Genomic DNA, 25,382 nt, shown 5'->3' with positions numbered 1-25,382 from the left:
GGTAGGATTTGGTATCAGGAAGGCCAGTATTCCCAATCCCAGTCTCGGCATTCTATCCACTGCACGAGCCCACAGCCTCATAAAACTGTAAAACTGATTAAAACTAAAAAAAGCCTAAGAACAGATGGGAATAGCATGAACACCCATCACACAAGGATCCCAGGAGGAGAGGTATCTTCAGGGTATCAAGGTCTCAGGGCCTTCCCCTGCTCTGGAGTCAGTCTTCTGCTCCTAGAAGTCCCACATGTATACCTGCTTTCCATAAAAGCATCCCCAAAGGGAGGGCCTGCAAACCCAGGGAGATAAACTAGGGCTGGGGGCAGAGAAGCCACAGGGAAGGAGACATTGCAAAATGGGGTCACTGTCCCAGCTTCTCTTTGGGCTCCTCATGCTTTTGGTCCCAGGTGAGGACATGGGACAATATAACATGTAGACATGCAATTTTTCATGAGATGAGAGAATCTAAAGCAGCTTACAATGTCTGGGGCCATGAGCCAGCACAGTCCAAGGGGGAAGGGGATTTCTAGGAGGTCATTGGGGTTTGCAGAGCCAGGCTGCTGTGGGCTAAATATCAAAATGGAAGGAGCCTGTGCTGTTTATTTCATACTGGTTCATCATTCATTCTTGCTTTTAGGTTCCAGGGGGGAAATTGTGCTAACCCAGTCTCCACCCTCAATGTCTGTGACCCCAGGAGAGAGAGTCACCATCAGCTGCAAAGCCAGTCAGAGTGTCAAATACAGTGATGGAAAAACGTATCTGTACTGGTTCCAACAGAAACCTGGACAATCTCCTCGGCTTCTCTTTTACCAGGTTTCCAAGCTGCATTCAGGAGTCCCTGCGCTGTTCAGTGGCAGTGGTGCTGAGAAGGATTTCACCCTCACAATCAGCAGTGTGGAGCCTGGGAAGGGGCATATTATTACTGCTTTCAAGGAACTTCTCGACCTCGCACAGGGTTATGTCCCCAAACAAAAACCTCCCCAGGCGTAGGCTGGCTGGTCAGGGGGGCTCAGCTGTCTCCTCTCCTTCCTCTCCTCCAGCAGCTGCTAGGCTGTGACTCACTAATTACAAAGTTGTTTCTTACCCCGTTGTGGTTATTTGAGGAACTCCGTGGAGTTCCTCCGATGTCTGTTTCATTCCTTTCTCCCTGAACCATCTAACATAGTTCGATGTGTTAGCATCTGTGTTGGGGGCAAAACCTCAAGTCTATGCTGGTTCATTAAAAGGCTACTTTCAGCTGCAAAGGACTTCTGTGCTCACTTTCCCCTCTCTGCCCCAACAGGATTCAGATTAAAGTCACCCTGGAGCTCACCATTATCCTGGTCCCAGCTACTGTAATAGTGCCATTCACTCCCTCCACTCTCTCCTTCTCTTTCTCCTGCCAAATAAACTACATTAAGAATCAGACTCAGTTCTTGTGAGACTTCTGTCAGAAAAGACCAGATGGAGGGATAGTACCGGGGGTCAATTGACTTCCCCAATACACAGCAGTAAGATCACATTGAAGGTCAGACTAATGGAGTTTCAGGGTTAGTCCATGAAGATAATGCTCCATTAGAGGTTACCTCGCTTTCAGGAAAACCTTGGCACAAGCCTCTCATGCTTTCTTTTGTGACAAGATGGAGAAAAGTGGGCTAAAAGACCAGAGGCTCATCTGGATTAAGAAAATGGTTGATTGCTAGAGTCAATTCAAATCATTCATGGAGACAACTTTCAATAATGTTTCAAGTAGAGGACCTAGGGCATCTGTGTAAAAGTAAAGAATGAATGAGAGATTAAAGGGTGGAAATTACCTTGAAATGCTCTGAACTCCCTTTCTGGGGACAGACTCCCATTACCCAGCTTTCTTTCCCCTTTGCTGTCCAAAAGTCTTCAGGCCAGCATCCACTCATTCCTGTCTTCCCTCACCCAGACTCCTCTGGATCTTAATTACTTTTCCTTAATGCCCTTGACTTCCCCGATGCCATTATTCAGGACACTTGATTCCTTCAGGGAAGTGGGGGTGGAGAAAAACCTGCTTCCCCTAACCACAGCAAGGCATAAAAGAATGGCAGGCCTTCCATTTTAGGAGGCTCTATGCTAAGCACTCAAAAGAATCATTAATTAGGGGGACATCAGGTCATGGGTTGGAGTAAAGTGCAGGATGTCAGTAGCTTTCAGATCTTTGCTGCTGGTAGTCCTGACCTCTTTTCACTAGACAATATTACTTTTCATGCAAGCTCTCTGGCCCTTTGGAACCATTTTGGCTGTTATTCAGTCATCTCTGACTCTTCATAATCCCATTTAACATTTTTTAATTAATTTATTTATATTTAGTTTTCAATATTCACTTTTATAAGGTTTTCAGTTCTGAATTTCTGTGTCTATTGGGATTATGATGTGATTTCTGTTAATTCTGTTACTCATATGGTGAATTATGCTGATAGTTTTCCTAATATTGAACCAGCCCTGCATTGCTGGTACAAATCTCACCTGGTCATAGTGTATTATCCTCATGATAAATTCCTGTAATCTCTTTGCTATTATTTTATTTAAAATTTTTGTATCTGTATGCATTAGGGAAATTGGTCTATAATTTTCTTTCTCTGTTTTGGCTCTTCCCAGTTTAGATATCAGCACCACACTTGTATCATAAAAAGAACTGGGTAGAACTCTTTCTTTGCTGATTTTCCCAAAAACATTTATACAGCATTTGAATTAATTCTTCTTTCAGTGTGTGGTAGAATTCACTTGTAAATCCGTTTGGCCCTGGTGATTTTTTCTTAGGAAGTTCACTGATTGCTTGTTCAATTTCTTTTTCTGAGATGAGATTATTTAAGTATTTTATTTCCCCTTCTGTTGATCTGGGCAATTTATATTTTACATACAGATTCACCCATTTCACTGAGATTGTCAAATTCATTTGCATGCTGTTGGGAGAAATAGTCACTAATTAGTGTGTTAATTTCCTCTTCATTGGTGGTGAATTTGCCCTTTTTCTATTTGATGCTGGTAATTTGGTTTTATTCTTTTTTTAATCAAATTAAATAAAGGTTTATCTATTTTCTAGGCTTTTTTTTTCATAAAAGCAGCTCTTAGTTTCATTTACTACTTCAATAGTTTTCTTACTTTCAATTTTGTTGATCTGTCCTTCAATTTTCAGAACTTCTAACTTGGTATTTAATTAGGGATTTCAAATTTGTTCTTTTTCTAGGTTTTTTTGGTTACATACCCAATTCACTGATCTCCTCTTTCTATACTTTATTCATGTAAGCATTTAGAGATACAAATTGTCCTCTAAGAACTTCTTTGGCTATATCTCATAAGTTTTAGTATGATGCCTCAATATTGTCATTCTCTTGGATGAAGTTGTTGGTTGTTTCCATGATTTGTTGTTTGATCCTTTCATTCTTTAGGATTAAATTATTTGATTTCCAATTAAATTTTAGTCTATTTATCTATAACCCTTTATTACATGTAATTTTTATTGCAGCACGGTCTGGAAAGGATACATTTAATATTTCTGCATTGGATTGTGAGGTTTTTGTGCTCTAGTACATGGGCAATTTCTGAGTAGGTGCCATGAAGCACTGAGAAAAGGTATATTTCTTTCTATCCTCATTCAATTTTGTCCAGAGGTCTACCATATCCAACTTTCCTGAGATTCTATTCATGTCCTTAACTTCTATCTTGTTTATATAGTGGTTAGACTTCTCTAGTTCTGACAGGGGGAGGATGAGGTACCCTACTAATGTAGTTTTGCTGTCTGTTTCTTCCTGTAACTCACTTAACTTTTTCTCTAAGAATTTGGATGCTATATCACTTGGTGCATATATGTTTAGTATTGATACTACTTCATTGTCTATGATACTTTTTGGCAGGATATAGTTTCATTCCTTATCTCTTTCAATTAAACTTATTTTTGTTTTTGCTTTGTCTGAGATCAGGATTGCTACCTTTGGTTTGTGGTTTTTTTTTTTACTTCAGCTGGAGCATAATACATCTGCTCCAGCTTTTTACCTTTACTCTGGGTGTATCTCTGTTTCAAATGTTTTTCTTATAAATACCATATTGTAGGATTGTGGTTTCTAATACACTCTGCTATGTGCTTCTGTTTTATCAGAGACTTCATCCCATTCCCATTCACAGTTGTGATTATTAACTGTGTTTTTCTTTCCATCCTATTTTCCCTGTTGTTTATGCTTTTCTCTCTCCTGTCTCCCTTTCCTTCAGATAAAGAAGGAAATCATTCTGGCATGGGAGACAGCCAGTGAAAAAACCCACAGCATTGAAGGGTATGTGCTGGGATGTAAGGTGAAAGAAGACTGGAAGTCAGGGGGCCTCAGGTTGTGAACCACTTCAAACTCCAAATAGGATTTTGTAGTTGTTCCTGGAGGAAATAGGGAGCCTCTAACATTTACGGAGCATGGGAGGCTATCAGGGCTTAAATTAAGGTCTCCTGACTCATTCCATGAAACTAGAAAAGTCTTTTTCTAAAAGCTTTCCACCGGTCCTATAGGACCTATATTAACTCTTTCCTGTGATAAAAGCCCCTGACCATTGGGCTCTCAGTAGAGACCATCAGTTACTAGGAGCTTTGAGTTCAGGCTCCTCAATTCTCCAACTTTATTAAAAACTGCCAGCAGAGGGCAGCAAAGTACGACCAAAGGGTTATTCTACTGATTTCTCTCCAGTACTTTATTTTTTTTAAATATAAATTTATTTTAGTTTTCAACATTCACTTCCACAAGTTTTTGAGTTCCAAATTTTCACCCCATCTCACCCCTCCCCCCACCCCAAGATGGCATGCATTCTGAATATCCCTTCCCCTACTCTGTCCTCTCTTCTATCTCTCCCCCCTTCTCTTATCACCTTCCCCTTCTATTTTCCTATAGGGCAGGATACACTTCTGTACCCCATTTCCTGTATTTCTTATTTCCCAGTAGGGTGTGAAAACATTTTTTTAAACATGTTTTTAAAACTTTAGGTTCCAAATTTTCTCTCTTCCTCCCTCCCCACACACCCTCATTGAAAAGGCAAGCAACTCAATATAGGTTGTACATGTGCAGTTATGCAAAACACTTCCATAGTAGTCATGTTGTGAAAAACTAACTCTATTTCCCTTAATCCTGTCCTGCCCTCCCATTTATTCTATTCTTTCTTTTGACCCTGTCCCTCCTCAGAAGGATTTACTTCTGATTACCCCCTTTCCCAATCTGCCCTCCTCTCTATCATCCCCCTGCTCTCTTGTCCCCTTCTCCCCCTATTTTCCTGTAGGGTAAGACAGACTTCCACGCTCAATTGAATGTGTATGTTATTCCCTCCTTAAGTCAAATCCTTTGAGAAAAAGATTCACTCATTCCCTCTCACCATCCCCCATTTCCTCTCCACTGTAAGAGACTTTTACTTTCTGGTTTTTTTGTGTGAGATAATTTACCCCATTCTACCTCTTCCTTTCTTCTTCTCCCAGTAAAATCCTCTCTCCTCCCTTAATTGTATTCTCCAGATATGACCCCTTAATCTTCAACTCACCCTGTGCCCTCTACCTATCTATATAAACATGCATACATGTAATTTTTTTCCTCCAACTACCCTAGTACTGACAAAGGTCTCATGAGTTATAAATATCATCATTCCATGCAGGAATGTAAACAGTTCAATCTTAATAGGTCTCTTATGATTTCTCTTTCCTGTTCACCTCTTCATGTTCCACTTGAGTCCTGTATTTGAAAGTCAAATTTTCTATTCAGCTCTGGTTTTTTCATCAAGAATGCTTGAAAGTCCTCTATTTCACTGAATTACCATGTTTTCCCCTGAAGGATTACACTCAGTTTTGCTGGGTAGGTGATTCTTGGTTGTAATCCTATGTCCTTTGCCTTCCAGAGTATTATGTTCCATGCCCTGTGGTCCTTCAATGTAGAAGCTGCTAAATCTTGTGTTGTCCTGATTATGTTTCCATGGTCCTTGAATTGTTTCCTTCTGGCAGCTTGTAATATTTTCTCCTTGACCTGGGAACTCTGGAATTTGGCTATAATATTCCTAGGAGTTTTCATGTGGGGATCTCTTTCAGAAGGAGATCTGTGGATTCTCTCAATTTCTATTTTGCCCTCTGGTTCTAATATATCAGGGCAGTTTTCCTTGATAATTTCTGGAAAGATGATGTCTAGGCTCTTTTTTTGATCATGGCTTTCAGATAGTCCAATAATTTTAAAATTCTCTCTCCTGGATCTATTTTCCAGGTCAGTTGTTTTTCCAATGAGATACTTCACACTGTTTTCTAATTTTTCGTTCTTTTGGATTTGTTTTACAGTGTCTTGATTTCTCATAAAGTCACTAGCTTCCAATTGCTCTATTCTAATTTTTAAGGAAGTATTTTCTTCAGTAATCTTTTGGACTTCCTTTTCCATTTGGCCAATTTTTCTTTTTAGGGCATTTTTCTCCTCATTGGCTTTTTGGACCTCTTTTGCCATTTGGGTTAGGCTATTTTTTAAGGTGTTATTTTCTTCAGTATTTTTTGGGTCTCCTTTAGCAAGCTGTTGACTTGTTTTTCATGATTTTCTTGCATCACTCTCATTTCTCTTCCCAGTTTTTCCTCTACTTCCCTTACTTGCTTCTCAAAATCCCTTTTGAGCTCTTCCAAGGCCTGGGACTGATTCATATTTTTCTTGGAGGCTTTGGATGTAGGAGCTTTGACTTTGTTGTCTTCTTCTGGTTGTATATTTTGATCTTCTTTTTCACCAAAGTAAAGATAATATAGTCTGACTCTTTTTGCACTGCTTGCTCATGATCCCTGCCAATTACTTGAGTTTTAAACTCTTTGTTAAAGTATGAATCTGCTTCCAATGTGGAGAATGTACTGTCCCAAGCTTCGGAGCTTTGTACAGCTGTTTTCAGAGATACTTGTAGGGACCTGTGAATTTTCAGTGCTTCCAAGGTGGTATGATAAGGGGCGAGGTGTTTACTCCTTTCCTGGCCTGTGACCACAAGTACTCATTTCTGTCCTGTAACTGTGAGGAGGGGTTCCTCTGCACAGCCACTACAAGCTCCACCATGCCAGTGCTCCTCCTCACCCCAGCACCACAGCCCACAGCTGTGACCCAGATTCAAACACGGGCAAAGCAAGAAATTCCTGCCTCAGCACTATTAAATAGATCCCTGCAATCCCTCTCTGATCAGCCACTGGATTCCCCCTCAGTCTATGGGCCGGAAGCTTGCAAAGCAGCTGCCTCCCCAGGGCCATGCTCTTGGGGAATGGAGCTGAGACCCGCCTTCCTTTCTCAGCACCGACAGAAACAGACTTTTCCCACTGACCTACTAAGTTGTCTTTGGCATTCGTGGATTGAGGAGTCTAGAAACCTCCACCACTGCCTGAGATTCAGTCCTCTGAGGCCTGCTCCAGGTTCTCTGTGGCCTCAGAGTCCACACCACCCTGCGCTGCACTCCCAGCCCGGCACAATATACCTTTCTGATCAACCATCCAGGTTGTCTTGGGCTGGAAATTTATTTCACTCTGTCTTTTTGTGGGTTCTGCTGCTTCAGAATTTGTTTAAAGCCATTTTTTATGAGTATTTGGAGGGGTTCAGGGGACAGCTCAAGCAAGTCACTGCTTTCACTCCGGCATCTTGGCTCCACCCCTACCTCTCCAGTACTTCAATGGTGGGGTTTGGGGAAGAATTCTGGTGAAGGTGGTTGGGAACAATAGTCTTGCATTTCACACCTTGTAAATAGTAGAACTAAACTCCATTTTAGGAGAAGTAGAAGCCTGCTTAGGCCAGGAGAGTTCTGCTGACCACAGTGATGCCCACTTTGAAGTAACTTTCCACAGCCATCGCTGGCTATAGCTAAATGAAATATCACCTTGCTGTATCCTTATTCCGAATTTTCCTGCTGCATGATAGAGGCAGTGCCCATTTTAAAGAACATCAAATGGAAACAAAGTCTAGTGCCCTCTTTCCCTCATCAGTTCATTCTAGCCCTGGTGGGGTGTAGGGTGTGTTCAGGGAAGACTAGTATCACTGGTGTGAAGGCTGAGAGGCCATTTTCAGGGCCAATTTCCCACCTTGGTGTCCACTTGTTCCAACTAACTCTCACCTGTGGCTCGAGAAGCTGTAGCATGCGCAGTTGCATGTTGAGTAAACCATTTCAGCAGATGGGTTAAACCAGGTTGAGGGAAATTGAGGGGTCTCAAACCCATTGGTGAGTTAGGGTGTCTACCCCAAGCATGTGAAGACTTCAAGGAATGAGCAGCTTTCAGACATTTGGTATATAGCACTGCATTTGCTCATCTGGGTCAGAACACTCACAAACATTAAGACTGTTTTATAAAAATGATGGGGAAATTCAAAAGCTCCTTAATGAAAAACGAGAACTCCACAGGGTTTACCAGTGGAATGGTTCATCCATCTCTAAGAAGGCAGCACTTAATTCTACCAAAACTAAAGTACAAGCAAAGCTTTGCCTCAGAGGTCTCAAGACTGAAGGTCTAGAACAGAAACAATGATCTCCCCATATTGGTTCTCCTGGCTCCTGGTGCTCTGGGCCCAGGGTAAGATCAACCATAGACATTAACAAGTGCTACCTTGTGCTACACCAGGAGATTCCGAAACTTGGTAATTGAAATGAGTTGGGATAGGGGAAGGGCATGAGAGGCTGGTTCCTACAGTAAGTGGGAAGGACATCTCATGTCAAGTCAGTAGTGGACATGCTTCTTGATTCCAATCTATTTCTTCTCATTTTCTTTTCTCCACCCAAGGGTCCTATGCAGCCATTTTGCTAACCCATTCTCCAGATTACTTGTCGGTAGCTCCTGGAGAAAGAGTCACCATGCACAGCCAGTCAGAGTATTTACAATGACTTAGCTTGGTACAGGCAGGACATTCTCCCAAGCTCCTGATCTATGGTGCTTCCAACTTGCACTCTGGGGTCCTGCTTGCTTCTGTGGCAGTAAGTGTGGGACAGATTTTGCTCTCCTGATCAGAAGCATGGATGCTGAACATGTTGGACATTACCGCTGTCAGAATCATTATGAGTACCCTAACCCACAGTGGTGCCTGCCTGAACAAACACCTCCCTGAGCTGTTGAGCACTTTAGCTCAGGAGACCAGCTGCTTCCTCCAGAGCCCCTGAGTCAGAGCCACCACAGAGCCTTGGGGAGGGCTGGGCCTGACAGCCAAGCTCTGGGGACCACATATCCCAGTCTCTCACAGCCTCTCAAGCCAAGCTGATAAGGCATTCCTCAGTACACACTGAAGCTGGTCCTCTTCCTTACTCTCTGCCTCCTTACCATGGGGGCTGCTCAGATGAGGGTCATCAGGGTCCATTTAAGGGAACATGTGAAGGGTTCCTGGGAAACGGTAGGCCTGACACATCAGATGCTCTTCTTGTACCCTCCCTTGAGAGGCAGCACCAAGATGGCAGCCTTAGTAATGCTCTGTAGGCCCCATTCGGTATTTCCCTCCTTATTCTGGGAATATGGTTCTCAGGAAAATCCCTATCTTTGTCCCTGTCATCCTTTAGGTATCACCAGGTCATTGCCCCAGATGCCTAGACAATCAGCAATGGGTCTGACCAATCATCACGTCCCCTGAAGGGATATGATGGTGGGGGGCGATGGTGGTAAAGGATTTAGGAAAGCCACCTTAAGCCTTTCTTTGCCCTCTTCTTGTCATTCAGTGTGTTTGATTCTCTCTGTGGCCCAGATAGGCTGTGTGTCTGAATAGTTCTGTCCATAAGGGCCTCATAGGGTGCTGTGAACAGACAACTGTAGAGTCTCTTTCCTCTACCCCATTCCAAGGGAAATCTCAATTCCTACCAGGAGGGAAGCAGAAGACTGAGGTCATGAGGTTCGCCATGATGAGTTCTGCTGAACTCAGAGAGAGGATTCCTGCTAGAATTTGAAGTGTTCATTTTATTTTAAAAAGTCCATGCCATGTTATTACAATGTCATGTAAATTCTTTTTAAATATCAGAAATCCACAAGTGTAACAAAGCATTACTTACATATGTCAACATTTGTGTAAGAAGAATCCTCAGGTATCAGTCTGCTTATAAGGTGAGAAGCCATGAACCCAAAAGCACAGTGATATCTTTTATCAGTTGGACAAGACTCATAGAGAAAACTCAAATACTGTTCACATTTTTAAAGTTCTCTATCTTTTCTGCTGAACAAGCTCTTATAAAACATAGAAAACAGATGGCATTTAAAAATAATTGTAATAGAGTGGCAGCAAAAATTGAACACTGGGCTGTCTATTTGTACGCTCTCATCTTTTAGTAACTTTATAATAAATAGTGCTATGTTAAGTGGCATGGTTAACAACTGTCCAAGCATCATCTTTAATACAAACAAGTTGTCTATGGGGAAGATAGGGAGGAAAACTCTTGCCAAAATATTTTGTTCCATGTTTTTCTACTAGATGTTCTTTAGTTCCTGGTTTTTTTAATCCCAGGAAGGCTTCCTTTTCAATTTGTAAGTCTTCAACCTGGAATTGGGGAAAGGCATTGACAAATATTGCCCCCCATGAGAAGGGATGGTAAGGCTGTGGGGCACTGGTAGGTGGAGTAAAAGCATCAGTGACGTTGCTTGGGTAAAATGGAAAACTGGGGAAACTTCTCTTCTTTTCTTCAAGCAGTGGTCTGGTCCTTTCACAGCTTTGAATAGAAAAGGGTGTGTCATGTTCAGAAAGGGACTCCACACCTCAGAAGGCAAGCCCTTGAGGACACAGAACACAGCCACTGCTATCTAGTGACCACAAGCTCAATTTAAAAAAAAACAAATCCAATCCCTGGTGACTGGGACTTGTATCTTCCTTGGAAGCCGAACTTTAGCTCAGAATTGGAACACTTTGCATCTCCCTGTTTGATCTCTCGTAGTTAACCTAGAACTAATCACAGTCTGCTCTCATATGCCTTCTGTTCACCACCATTGATGTGCCTGTGGAACTCCAGGCAGAGGAGCTCACCATCCAAACAGAGGCTTGCATATTGACCATATTGCAACAAAGAGGGGAGGAGAAACAGCAGTGTCCTCCTAAAGGGAGAGGCAAGGCAGGAGGAAAAGAGCAGGAGGTGTGGGGGAAACACTCATTCCCTCCCAAAGGGAGGAGAAATCAGCAGTAAGTAGGCTGGCAAAAGCCCCATTCTTTTCCCTTGGGAACTGCTAGACTATGAACATAGGAGGGTCTGCTCATCTACAAGGGTCCCAGCTGCACAAGCAGTTCTCAGTCTGGGCCAGATAAACTGGAGCCTGTCTTGACTCCCAAGAACACACGGGGAGTCCAGCTTGGAGTCCAAATAAACAACTATGTCAGCTGGGGTGAGGGCGGTTCATCCTGGACATATTCAGAGCCTCTGCACACTCCTGCCCCAGTGTTTCTGGAAAATACGGCAATTCAAGAAGCCAAGTTCAGGGGACCCCTTTATATTTCCTGCCTAGATACTGTCAACACACCTCAGAATCCAGAGTTCTTCACTGTGTCAATTCGGTAATTTTCTTGGGGAATGTCTGCAGTTAAAGGTTGATGCAGCCACAAAACTGAAGTTTTGAGAATTTTTAACTGTTCAATAATTCTAATATTAAATTATTTCTTTGTTTACTCTAAGTAGGTGCCTATTGATTCGCATTGAGTTTTCCATTCCACTAATCTTCCTGCTCTCACAGTCAGTACCATAAGTGTTGTTTATCCTTTGTTTGGCTTTGATAGTCCTGCAGAACCCAGATCTTTCTTGCCTTTTCAAAATTATACTTTATTCTCTTACAACAGCTCTATGGTTTCAAGACCCTGGTCTTTCTGTTCCTCAAATAGAACACTCCCTCTCTCAGTTCTGGGCTTTTTCCTGGCTTTCCCCCATGGGTTTAATGTTCTTCCTCCATCCCTGGTCCTTGGAGAATTTTAAGAATGAAATCAAAATCTCCTTTCTGCAAGAGGATTTGTCTAGCATTCCTCTTCCTCATCACTTACTTCCTACCTTCCTGATTGCCTCCACATACACTGTATCTACCCTGTAGGTTCCTATGCATTTATAAGATGACTTTCCTCCTGCAATGTCAGCTCCTTGAGGGCAGGGACTATGTTTTAGCCTTCCTTTGTATCCCCTGTACATGGTATCTTGCCAGGCTCATGAGAACAGCCTCATCAGTGCTTGTAGATGACTCACTGACCGCCCACATTTCCCTTCCCCAATCCCCAAACCTGTATTTGTGCAGCTCCTTCTTTTGTCCTATTCTGGGGCAGGACTTTAGGGAAATTCCTAGTAAAACCTACATCATTCCATGTGGCCCATTCCTCCATCCTTTGGACAACTTTTGAGATTCCATCCCTGTCCTTCTGCATGTAAAATAATTCCCCCAAAAAATTCCCTCAATTTTTGATTCATAATTAGAGAACAAATAGGAAAATAAAAGATGAAAATTACCTTGCATTCCTCTGAGCTCTATTTCTGAGTCCAGACACCCATTACCCAGCTTCCCTTCGCCTTTGCTGCCCAAAAGCCTTCAGGCCAAGGTCCACTCAGTCCTGCCTTCCCTGACCTAGACTCTTCTGCATCTCAATTATTTTTCCCTAGATTTACCCAGTGCCATTACTTCATGATAGATGACTCCTTCAGGGATGAGGGCGTTGGAAACAAAGCTGGTCCCCCTAAACCATACCAAAGAACAAATCAATGGCAAGCCTTTGATTTTAGGAGGCACTATGTTAAGCTCCCCAAAGAATCGTTAATTAGTGGGATATCAGGTGATGGGTTGGAATAAAGTGCAGGATGTCAGTAGCTGTTAGATGTTTCCTGCCATTAGGTCCTGACCTCTTTTCCCTAGACAATATTGCATCTCATGCAATTCCTCTGGCCTTTTGCAACCATTTTTGGTGTTGTTCAGTCATTTCTGACTCTTCATGAAGCCCTTTGGGGCTTTTCTTGGCAAACAGACTGGAGCGGCTTGCCATTTTCACCTCCATCTCATTTTACAGATCAGGAAACTGAGGCAAACAGGATTAAGTGACTTGCCTAGGCTCCCACAGCTAGTAAGTGACCAAGGCAGCATTTGATCTCAGGAAGGAGAGCGTTCCTAGCCCCAGACTCAGCACTCTATCCATTGCACCACCCCACAGCCCCATGAAACCATAAAAATGACTAAAACTAAAAAAGCAAAGCACAGATGGGAATGGCAGTAGCACCCATCACACGAGGGTCCCTGGAAGAGGGGAATCTTCAGGGTATCAAGGACTCAGGGCCTTCCTCTGAACTGGAGTCAGTCACTTTGGCTCCTAGAAGCCCACACCCCCAGCTGCTTTGCATGAAGAGATCCCCAAAGGGAGGGCCTGAAGACCCAGGGAGATAAACTGGGCTGGGGGCAGAGCAGCCACAGGGGAGGAGGCACTGCAAAATGGGGTCACTGTCCCAGCTTCTCTGTGGGCTCCTCATGCTTTTGGTCCCAGGTGAGAACATGGGGTAACACAACATGCAGATGTGCAGTTTTTCATCAGATGAGAGAATTCAAAGGAGCTCAGAATCTCTGGGGCCAGGAGCCAATACAGTCCAAGGGGGAGTGTGGATTTCTACGAGGTCAGTGGGGTTTGCAGAGACAGGCTGCTGTGGGCAAAATATCAGAATGAAAGGAGATTCTTCTGTTTATTTCATATTTGTTCATCATTAATTCCTGCTTTTAGGTTCCAGGGGGGAAATTGTGCTGACCCAGTCTCCAGCCTCAGTGTCTGTGACCACAGGAGAGACAGTCACCATCAGCTGCCAGGCCAGTCAGAGTGTTACACAGAGTGATGGAAATACTTATCTGAACTGGCTGCAACATAAACCTGGACAATCTCCTCGGAGACTCATTTACCAGGTTTCCAACTTGGACTCAGGAGTCCCTGCCCGGTTCAGTGGCAGTGGGGCTGAGAAGGATTTCACCCTCACAATCAGCAGTGTGGAGCCTGAGGATGTGGCAGATTATTACTGTGCTCAATCAACTTCTTCTACTCACACAGTGCTACACGCCCGAACAAAAACCTCCCCAGGCCTGGGCTGGCTGGTCAGGGGTGCTCAGCTGCCTCCTCTACTTCCTCTCCTCCAGCAGCTGCTGGGCTGCCTGCTCAGGGGCAGGGTCTCTGGGGCTGACAGGAGAAAAGGACCCAGGGCTGGGGGAAAAGCCATGGTCTGGCAGCTCTGTGCCCTCAGGGTTCTTGCTCCTCTTCAGCCATGAGCAGTGTAGTCAAGGCAAGACCCAGCCCCTCTCACATTGGGTCACCCTACACTACCCTGGGCCTGAGGCACTCTCCCATTCATATTTCATCTGATTTACCACTGAGGGAGAAACAAAGAAACCAGAGATCTCCAGCCAGACATTCTTTCTGTCCTTTCTTCCTGGATCAACATTCCATAGAAAGCAAGGACTCATGTACCCAAGAGTTCAAAAAGACCAGGCAGTAGCCTAAGGAAATCCATCAATGGGCCAAGCTTAAATTTCACATCCTAGGCCCATTTTCTCTGACCATGTTTTAAAGCAGATTTTTAATTGATGTTTTATCTATTCACATCAGTGGTCCACGAAGAGACCTACCTAGAGTCTCCTCTGCCCACCATTTTCAAAGGAAGATTTCATTTCCTACAAGAAAGAGGACAAGAGATTGGTGCCAGGAAGGTGGCCATTCTTCTCTCCTCGTAGATATGGTATGTGGTTAGAATTATAACTGTCTTAATAATGTTAATCTGAGAGAATTAATTTTTTTAACATCCAAGCTGAGTTCTTCATCACTATCTGTCCCTGGGGAAGGAATTTCCCAAGTTGTGTGTTGTGTGTGTGTGTGTGTGTGTGTGTGTGTGTGTGTGTGTGCGTGTGTGTGTGTTGTGTATGTGTGTGCATGCGTGTCTCCAAGACTTGAATCCCTTCTTGCCAAATGCCAGTTACCCAAAGCCATACAGAGTAAACTCCAAATACACCCCTTTTGCCAGGACCAGAGTACCCAGAAAACAGAACAATGATAAAGATGAGAATAAACTAGTAAATACAGAGTTATTGAGGTTTTTTCTTCAGAATGAAATATCTCCATTGATCTAAGAGAGTATTTCAGATATCACCCTACAGGAAACTCCCCAAAGTCTCTGTTACAGGACATTTGGGATAAACACATGGTGGAGGTACTGCCTCCTCGACATATTCCCTGCTTCACAGACTATTTATCTCCCTGGGTGGAATGCTCCACAAAGAGTCCAGAACTGCCTGTCATCTCTCTCAAAGCTGGAAGCCTGAAGACTAAGATCACTCTACACCCAATTCTGCCTCCCAAACAGCCATGAAACGTTGAGTATGTCAATATATAAAGAGATGCCTACCTATATAAAATATGCTACATGTAATAATATATAAACAATATGTTGAGTGTATCAACATAGCAACCAGTGAGGAGAGTCTTATGAAACTGAGCTTGAGGCCATAGGAGCAATGCTAGAAGCACACTTGTTACCCTTCTGACAGTGTAGGTGTTTAATGCCTGCCTATTCTGAAGCTCCACTCCTGAAATAACCACAAGGCACACAGATATTCCTTGAAAAGCAGGCTCCTAAAACCCACCACTCAGCTATTTTACCACCTGGTCTCTCACTCATCAATCATTAGGCTATTACTTCAATCTGGGGAGATTCCATTTAATTCCAAATAGGAGACAGAACCTCGATAATATGTCCAGATCATCCTATTCAAGTCCTGGGCAGTTAATGACTGGTGTGATTGACACAGAGACAGAACATGAGGTGGGGAGCTTGAGAAAGGAATATCCCATGTGCATTCTCCTTCTCAAGGACAGAGGTTTATCCCTTAACCTTCTCTTTTCCCAGCTGCCAATTCCCTCTCCTTCATCCTCCCTGCCTGGGCCTCAGGCAGATCTGTGATCTAGTATGCCTGTCAATTAGGAAACCTAAAATGAGAGTTAGACCTCTAGAGAGCTGCCTTACACAGGCGGCATCAGGAGTTATCCTGGGGAATACTAATCAGAGAATTTGTTTTCAAGGAAAGGAATGGCCCTGGGGCAGGCTAGACCAGGAAAGGCCAGAAAGACCAGGTCAAGGCCAAGGAGCTGAACAAGAGCCCATATTGGTCATTCTTGCAATTGTCACCCGCACTCTATCAGCCCCCTCCTGAATCGCTGCCTTGTGCTGCTGGAGAGGCTTGAGTAGCTCAGTAAGCTGTGCAGAATTGCACGACAGACTGGTCATAGTGGAGAGTTCTGACAGAAGGGGATCCACTAAAGAAGGAAATGACTGGCCCCTGCAGTATCTTTGCCAAGAAAACTCCATGGACAGTATAAAGTGATAAAAGGCAAAACACTGGGAAGTGAGTCCCTCAGGTTAGAAGGTGTCCAACCCTCACCTGGGGAAGAGTGGAGAACAGCTACAAAGAGTTCCAAAAAGAAAGAAGAACCAGGGCCAAAGCTAAAAGGAAGCTCAGTTGGGGGTCTATCTAGCGACAAAGGAAAGTCTGAGGTTGTAAAGATCAATATTGCAAAGTAATCTGCAAGGTAAGATCTGTGACCCAAGGTAAACTTGATGTGGTCAGACAGGAGACTGAAAAATGAAACATCAACATCTTGGGTGTCAGTGAACTGAAATGGGTGGGAATGGGTGAATTCAGGTGATCACTACACATACTATTATGGGCAGGAATCCCTTAGAGGAAATGGAGTAGCCCTCGTAGTCAATAAAAGGGCGAGAAAAGCAGAGTGGGGGTAGAATCTCAAAAATGAAAGAATGATATCTGTGAAATCCAAGGCAAACTGTTCCACATCATGGTAACCTAACTCTGTGCTCCAACCACAGGCCAAGACCTGGGTCGCTTCCCACCAAACACAAGTTACACAAAAGACCATACGCAGCACATATCAAATGTACCTTTTTATCCAAGCTGATAGTAACTTTAATCACACATGTCCCAATTCTATTGATATTTATTAAGCACCTACTGTGTGCCAGGCATTTTGGTAAGCACTGGGGACAGAAAGAAGAGAAGGAAAGACAATCCTTGCCCTCAAGAAGCTTATAATATAATGGAGGAAGACAATACTCGAAGGAGGGTGTGGAGGGGATGAAACATCAGGAGGATCTTGTACCATGGCATTGAAACTTAGGGAGCTACAATGCAAAGTGGAATTGATCTAAAAACAGATCCATTGGACGTGAGAAGGAGCTCTGAATCCAGTGTCTGCCCTGCATCAAGAAGGCTTTGGGAGGAGTTGGGTGCTTCAGCCTCCAGCCCAATCAGAGGAGAGGCTGAGGGACCTGGTGGCCAGGCTTGAGTGAGTAGCATGGCGGGGAGAAGTGTTGAGTTTATCCTCTGAGGGGCTCTTGTTCCCCCCTCCTACTCTCCTATGACTATAAATGGCAACCCCAGCCTTCACGTCCCTCAGGCTTACTACCTAGGAGTCATCTTGGACTCCTCCCTCTCTCTTCCCTCTCTTCCCTCTGCTGCTCATCACCCATTTGCCTTCATCCATTGGCTTGTCCACAGTTGTTCTGATGCAGCTTACCCATTAGACTGGGATCTTCACGAAAGCAGTGACTGCCTTTTGCCTTTCTTTGCTGCCCCTTCATGTCAGCACATGGCAGTGGCTGGTGTTGTGCTTCGTGAATGCTTGTTGTCTGCCTGACTGACTGAAGCCAGCTGGAAAGCAAATGTTCAGAGCTGATGGTAGGATCACTGACCTTGAACACCAATTAGCTTGACACCTTTGTAGACAGTCTATTGGAACAAAAATCAGGGAGAGTTTTATCATGACTTTTATATATGTTGGTGTGGAGCCAAGACATAGGTGGTAGTCTTCTTAGGCAACCCCACAGTTTTCTTGCTTCCTCTTTAATGGAATTTTTATATTTAGACATGAGAGGTAGAACACTTGGCAGTGGAAAGATATCAAGAATGAATGTCTAAATATAAGAAAGAAATTCATTCAATTCATTCATTCATTCTTGATATCTTCCTACTGCCAAGCATTCAGCCTCTACTTCTGAGAGCACGACTCTGATGAGCTGCCCATGTTGTTCAAATGCAAAATATAGTTTTGCCAAAAAAACTATTTCATTGAGAACTCACACAGGACAATGTGTTCACATCGCGGTCAGAAGAAGCAATACGAGGACACTCTCAGGGACTCTATTACAAACTTTGGAAGTAATTGTGTGACATGTTCAGCACAGCGTGCCCTCATCAGAGAAGGCACTGTGCTCTATGAGCAAAGGAAAATTGAAGTAGCTTAAAAGAAACATGAGATGCACAAATTTAGAGAATCCACCTGAAATGTTCATATGGACTATTTGTGCCCAACCTGTGGTAGAACATTCCAGGCTCATATTGGTCTGATCAGCCATAGTCAGACATACTGTAAATTGACTCTAGCATAATAATGTCATTTTGGTCCTCTTCAAGAATGAAAGACACCAACTAACCCACCTTCCTCTGCTTCTTTCTCATATAGTGTTCTAGTCAAAGGGGTGCAACCTGATCTTTCTCTGAATCTATGGAAATGTGGTTATCTCAGGATCATGTCTGAAGGCACGAGCTGCAAGCAAGGCTTTTCCCAAATTCTTTGGGCTCAGAGTCCTCACCTGTTAGCACTGGGGCCTGAGGGGACATGATAGTCAAATGGGTGGTGGTGGTTTGACTTGTCCTGCACAACTGCCTCTTGTCTCCCCCTCAGGGTGACCTGCTGCCTCAGCTACATGTGCTGGTCTGCTCTGGCTGTGAGAGCTGGTTGGCTGTTGGTGGAGGTGGCTGGCCCTTTCTCTACTCGAGTAGTTTTCCCTTCTGATGACCATGAGTTCTGGGTTGAAAGAAGGGATGGGGGTGGAGAGAGTACAGGAAGAAGGAGTGCTGCCACTCCCAGGGCTCCTGTTTCTATCTTCTTTTTGGTATTTTTCTCCAGCAAATCATTGTTGGTAGCATGTTGCAGCATGGTTACATCTGTGATGCATCTTTTCATTGCCTTAGGGTCACCTCCAAATGTATTGAACCAAACCTCAACACTAAGAACCTGGTTAAAATTTTGTAATAACTTGTCCCTTTACAATTAACATAATTAACAACTCTATTGAATTTACCCTTCCTTAGCCTGAGGCTGGATGACCACATATCAGTGACATTGAAGTGGGGATTCTGATTCTCTTTTGGAAGAGGATCTTTCCAAACTCTGATATCTTTCAACTCTGGAAAATCCATAGACTTCACCCAATTCTTGGAATAAAATAATCATATATGAAAAGCCGTAGCATGCCCACATGTAGCCCTGGTGAGCAGGAAATGTTGTTGTTTTTAATCTCCGGATTGCTTGCAAATCAATGGGTAAATCCTCAAGCTGGAATTGTGGAAAGGCATGAAAACATATTGCACCCAAAGAGAAGGGACAGAAGGGCTGTGTGGTACAGGTCGAAAGAGTAACAGCATCCATGACATCACTCCATGTAGGATGGAGAAATTGGGAACTTTCTTTTTTTCCTTCAAGCAGTAGTCTGGGTCTTCCACAGCCTTAAATACAAAAAGGCATCTCATTTTCAGAAAGGGATTCTTTGCCTCAGAAAGCAAGCCCTAGAGGACACAGAACAGGCCTCTCCCATCTAGTGCCCTCTAGCTCAATTAAAAAAAAAAAAAACCACATTTGCTGGTGACTAGGACTTGCCTCTTCTGTGGAAGCCTTACTTTAGCTCAGAATGGGAACACTGTACCTCCCTGTTTGATCTCTGGTAGCTAACCTAGAACTAATCAGACTTTGCCTTATATGCCTTGTGTTAATCAAAATTTATGTGCCTGTGGAACTCCAGGCAGAGGAGCTCACCATCCAAGCAGAGGCTTGCATTTTGATGAAATTGCAACTAAGGGAAGAGAAGGAACAGCAGTGTTCTCCTAAGGGGACGGGCAAGGCAAGAGGAAAAGAGCAGGAGGGTGGGGAAAAGACTCATTCAGTCCCAAAGGGGGGGAAATCAGCAATAAGCAGGCTGGGGAAAGCCCCATTCTTTTCCCTCGAGAACTGCTAGACGGTGAAGACAGGAGGGTCTGTTCATCTACAAGGGTCCCAGCTGCACAAGCAGTTTCTCACTCTGGGCCAGACTGACTGACGCCTGTCCTGACTCCCAAGAACACACAGGGAGTCCAGCTTGGAGTACAAATAACCAATCATGTCAGCTGGGGTGGGGGCAGTTCATCCTGGACACAATCAGAGCCTCCTGCATATTCCAGCTCCGGTTTTCCTGAAAAATATACCAACAACAAGCTCAGGGGACCCCTTTATATTTCCTAACTAGATACTGTCAAGGCCCTTTAGAGTCCAGGGTTCTCCGTTGTGTCAGTTCCACAATTTCATAGGAAATGTCCGCATTTAGGAGGTTGATGCAGCCAGAAAACTGAAGGTTTGGGCACTTTTAACAGTTAAATAATCTTGATATTAAACTACTTTTTATTTAATCTAAGTAGGTACCTACTCAATAGGAATATTGAGTTTTCCCTTACACTAACCCTCTTGCTCCCTCCTCCATTGTCATGACTATTGTTTTCCTCTCTTTGTCTTTGGAAGTCTTCAGGACCCAGACCCTTCTTGCCTTTTCAATCTTACACTTTACACTCTTCCAACCACTCTAGGGCTCCAAGACCCTGGCCTTCCTGTTCCTCAAACAGGACACTCCATCTCTCAGCTCTGGTCCTTTTTCCTGGTTGTGCCCTGTGGGTTGAATGCTCTACCTCCCTCACCTCCATCTCTGGTCCTTGGAGAATTTGAAGACTAAAATCAAATTCTACTTTCTGCAAGAGGATTTATCTAGTATTCCCCTTTTTCACCACTCACTTCCTGCTTTCCTGATTGTCTTCACATACACTGCATCTACCTTGTAGGTCCCTATCTATTTACAAGATGTCTTTCTCATTAGAATGTCAGCACCTTGAGGGCAGGAACTGTATTTTAGCTTCCTTTGAATCCCCTGCACATGGATCTTCCCTGGCTCATGATAAGAGCTTTATAAATGCTTGTGGACTAGTCACTGACTGCACACATTTCCCTTCCCTCAAACCTGTATTTGTTCAGCTCATTTTTTTTCCCTCCTTAGGGACAAGACTTTAGGGAAATTCCTACTAAAACCCATGTGATTCAATGTGGCCCATTAGACCAGCCTTTGGACAACAATTCTGAGTCTAACCCTGTTCTTCTGCATGTAAGAAAATTCCCCAAAATATTTCCCTGCATTTTTGATGCATGAGGAAAGAATGAATGAGAGAATAAAGTTTAGAATTTACCTTGATTTCCTCTGAGCTCATTTTCTGGGGCCAGACTCCCATTACCCAGCTTCTCTTCCCCTTGGCTCCCCAAAAGCCTTCAGGCCAATGTCCACTCAGTCCTGCCTTCCCTCACCCAGACTCTTCTGGATCTCAATTATTTTTCCCTCCTGCCCCAACCCAGACTTACTCAATGCCATTGCTTCAGGATAACTGACTCCTTTAGACAAGTGAGTGTGGGAAAAACAGCTAGTATCCTTAAAGCATTCCGAAAAATAAAAGAATGGCAGATCTTCCATTTTAGGAGGCTCCATGCTAAGACTTCAAAAAGATCATTAATTATTAGGATATCAGCTCATGGGTTGAAGTAAAGAGCAGGATATCAGTACCTATGAGATCTTAGCTGCCTTCAGTTCCTGACCTCTTTTCATGAGACAATATTGCTTCTCATGCAATATCTTGGGCTGTTTGGAAACATTTTTGTTGTTATTCAGTCATTTCTGACTCTTCATAATGTTCTTTGGGGTTTTCTGTCAAAGATACTGTAATGGTTTGCCATTTTCTTCTTCAATTCATTTTGCAGATGAGGAAACTGAGGCAAACAGGACTGACTTGCCCAGGCTCTTAAAGTGACCAAGGCAGGATTTGATCTCAGAAAGGTGAGTGTTCCTAGCCCCAGAATCAGCATTCTAACCACTCTACCAACCAGCAGCCCATGAAACCATAAAACTGACTAAAACAAAACAAAAAAAAAGCAAAGGGCAGGTGGGAAAGGCAGTAGACCCATCACACAAAGATCCCAGGAAGAGGGGCATCTTCAGGGTTTCAAGGACTCAGGGCCTTCCTCTGAACTGGAGTCATTCACTTCTGCTCCTAGAAGCCCCACCCTCCCAGTGACTTTGCATAAAGAGATCCCCACAGGGAGGGCCTGAAGACCCAGGGAGATAAACTAGGGCTGAGGGCAGAGCAGCCATAGGGGAGGAGACACTGCAAAATGGGGTCACTGTCCCAGCTTCTCTGTGGGCTCTTCATGCTTTTGGTTGCAGGTGAGAACATGGGACAATACAACGTGTAGACATGCAATTTTTCATAAGACAAGAGAATTCAAAGAGCTTAGGATCTCTGGGGCCAGGAGCCAATACAGTCCAAGAGGGAGTTTGGATTTCTAGGAGGTCAGTGGGGTTTGCAGAGCCAGGCTGCTTTTGGGCTAAATATCAAAATTGAAGGAGATTGTTCTGTATTTCATGTTGGTTTATCATTAATTCTTGCTTTTAGGTTCCAGGGGGGAAATTGTGCTGACCCAGTCTGCAGCCTCAGTGTCTGTGACTCCAGGAGAGAGAGTCACCATCAGCTGCAAGGCCAGTGAGAGTATCAAACACAGTAATGGAAACACTTATCTGTACTGGATCCAACAGAAACCTGGACAATCTCCTCGGGGACTCATTTACCAGGTTTCCAAACTGATCTCAGGAGTCCCTGCCCGGTTCAGTGGCAGTGGGGCTGAGAAGGATTTCACCCTCACAATCAGCAGTGTGGAGCCTGAAGATGTGGCAGATTATTACTGTGCTCAAGCAACTTCTTCTCCTCGCACAGTGATACATCCCCAAACAAAAACCTCCCCAGGCCTAGGCTGGCTGGTCAGGGGAGCTCAGCTCTCTCCTCTACTTCCTCTCCTCCAGCAGCTGCTGGGCTGCCTGCTCAGGGGCAGGGTCTCTGGGGCTGACATGAGAAAAGGGGCCCAGGGCTCAGGGGAGAGGCCATGGTCTGGCAGCTCTGTGTCCTCAGGGCTCTTGCTCCTCTGCAGCCATGAGCAGTGTAGTCAAGGCAAGATCCAGCCCCTTCTCAGCTTGGGTCACCCTTCACTACCCTGGGCCTGAGGCACTCTCCCATTCATATTGCATCTGACTCCTCACTGAGGGAGAAACAAAGAAGAAACCAGAGATCTCCAGCCAGAGATTCTCTCTGTCCTTTCTTCCAAGCTCAATATCCATAGAAAGCAACAATCATGGACCCAAGAGCTCAAGAAGACCAGGCAGCAGCCTGAGGAAATCCATCAATGGGCCAAGCTTAAATTTCACATCCTGTGCCCATTTCTCTGATCATGTTTTCAATCAGATTTTTACCTATTTCTGTATCTATTCATGCCAGTGGGCCCTGAAGGGGTCTCTCTAGAGTTTCCTCTGCCCACCTGTTTCCAAGGAAGACTTCAGTTCCTGCAAACATGGGGGAACAAGGATTGGTGCCAGGAAGCTGGCCGTTCTGTTCTCGAAATAGATATGGTGCCTGGTTAGAATCTTCCCCATATTAATAATGTTAGTTCAAGAGAACTATTTTTTTAATCCATGTTTCCTTCCTCATTGCTATCCCCTACTAAGGAGAGAGTGCCACAAGTTTTGTGTTTGGGGGTGTGTGTGTGTGTGTGTGTGCGTGTGTATCCAGGACTTGAATCTTTTCCCACTAGATCCTAGCTACACAAAGACCACACAGAGTACACATCAAATAGACCCCCTTTTCCCAGATGACAGTAAACCAAAAACAGAGTAACAATACACATGAGAACACACCAGATAATACTCAGAGTGACTGAGGAATTCACAGTGATATGAGCAAAACAAGGAGGATGATTTATACGATCACAACAATAGCTTTGTGAGGAAGGATAACATTATGTATCTTTTGGGGAAGGCAATCAGAGTTTAGTGACTTGCCCAGCTGGTAAGTGTCAATTGTGTGGGGCTGGATTTGAACTCAGGTCCTCCTGAGTACAGGGCTGGTGCTCTATCCACTGTGCCACCCAGCTGCTCCAATATGCTAACTTTAAAAGACTTGAGCAAGGAGACTTCTGAGAGCCAAGATGGTGTGGTAAGCAGGAAATCACTGTAATTCTCCCTTACTTATTCTCCCTTATTCATCACCAAACAACCATAAAATTATGCCCCAAAACACATTGTAGGCACCAGTTTCCAGCCCAAACTCCTTGATTTTCACAAACCACATCCTCCCATGCAAGGAAGAAACTAAAATAAAACAATACTTTGATGAATTCTGGAAATCACAAGGGATTGGATGATTTTTCAAATCTTCTTGCAATCTTTAATTCTGCCTTCAGAGAGTTTGTCTTATTCTGATTCTCAATTCACACCGGGGAAGGCACTTTGTGCTTGTGTGTAGGGTAGCAAAGGTCAAGACTTTTTTATTTTTCCCAGCATAAGCACCTCCTACCAACTGTCCTCTGCATTCACCCTTAGCTAGAGAGTGTTAATGAGCCCATAACAACCCCATGCCAAGGTGAGGGGCTTGGGAGGCCCTGCTTCTGAAAGGCCAGCCACAATGCATTTCATTAGGGGTGAGTGTGGGCATGTGGACCCATTAGGCACTACTGCACTTCTGATTGGGGCAGCTAGGTGGCGCCATAGTGCATAGAGCACTGGGCTTGGGAGACTTCATGAGTATTTGCTGCCACCTCCTGGTCAAGTGCTTCCTTACACACTTACTCTAGAGGACCTAGCTCCCTCCTTCCTCCTGCCCGCCTACAAACACTCTCTTTTCCTCCTCATTGCAATAGTTTCTCTTGTTGTCTTCAGACTTTCATTCTTGGAGGTCTTCCAGCCCTTCCTGTGCTGCCTTCTCTAATAAAATTCTAGTCCAGGAGTTTGTCTTCATAAATTAAAGCAGACACTTCTTGCGCCAGTATGAGCAAGGAAACGTCTCCAACAGGAGTCATGGGCATAAGGGGCATTTCTGGAATATTCCCCTCTTTTTGCCACCCCTCCTGCCAGCTCACCCAGGAGCGTAGTCATGCTTACTGCCACCAAGTCCTGGTCTCTCCTTTCCTGAAGGAGACAACCGTGGATTGATATAGATCTGGATACCTTGCTCTGTATGAACACAGAATGAGTTGGAACTTCTCAAAAAACCTATGGGATCCTGCCTGGGGCTGGGATGCTCCTTAGCAATAGCCTGGAGCTCTCCACGCTTCCAGGGCTTGAAACACATGTCCTGATTAAGCCACTCTCCTTGGGGTTTTCCTGGGGGAACTCTGGCTTGCACCTTGAAAGGGGACAGAGAAGCTAGGGAGATGGTGGAGTCTTTTGTAAGGGTGGGTATAGTTTAGGTAGCTGAGTAGTGTGGGGTTTGTCAAGGAGAAGGTTTTCAAATTACTTAATCC

The 25,382-nt window shown here is 44.2% G+C and overlaps 1 long non-coding RNA gene across 1 annotated transcript; it reads left to right on the top strand.

Annotated features, from left to right (window-relative positions):
- Window positions 1–22,001: 22,001 nt before the first annotated feature.
- On the top strand, window positions 22,002–22,590 carry LOC110202906 (uncharacterized). Its single transcript, XR_013484467.1, has 2 exons — window positions 22,002–22,260; window positions 22,490–22,590. It is a non-coding gene; the product is annotated as an uncharacterized LOC110202906 (long non-coding RNA).
- The last annotated feature ends 2,792 nt before the right edge of the window (window positions 22,591–25,382 follow it).

Source organism: Phascolarctos cinereus, unplaced genomic scaffold, assembly GCF_003287225.1.
Source record: "Phascolarctos cinereus isolate Bilbo 61053 unplaced genomic scaffold, phaCin_HiC Scaffold_2;HRSCAF=192, whole genome shotgun sequence".
In the NCBI taxonomy this organism is placed as follows: domain Eukaryota; kingdom Metazoa; phylum Chordata; class Mammalia; order Diprotodontia; family Phascolarctidae; genus Phascolarctos; species Phascolarctos cinereus.
The sequence above is the reverse complement of the archived record's forward strand: the minus strand, read 5'-3'. Positions and strand labels throughout refer to the sequence as shown.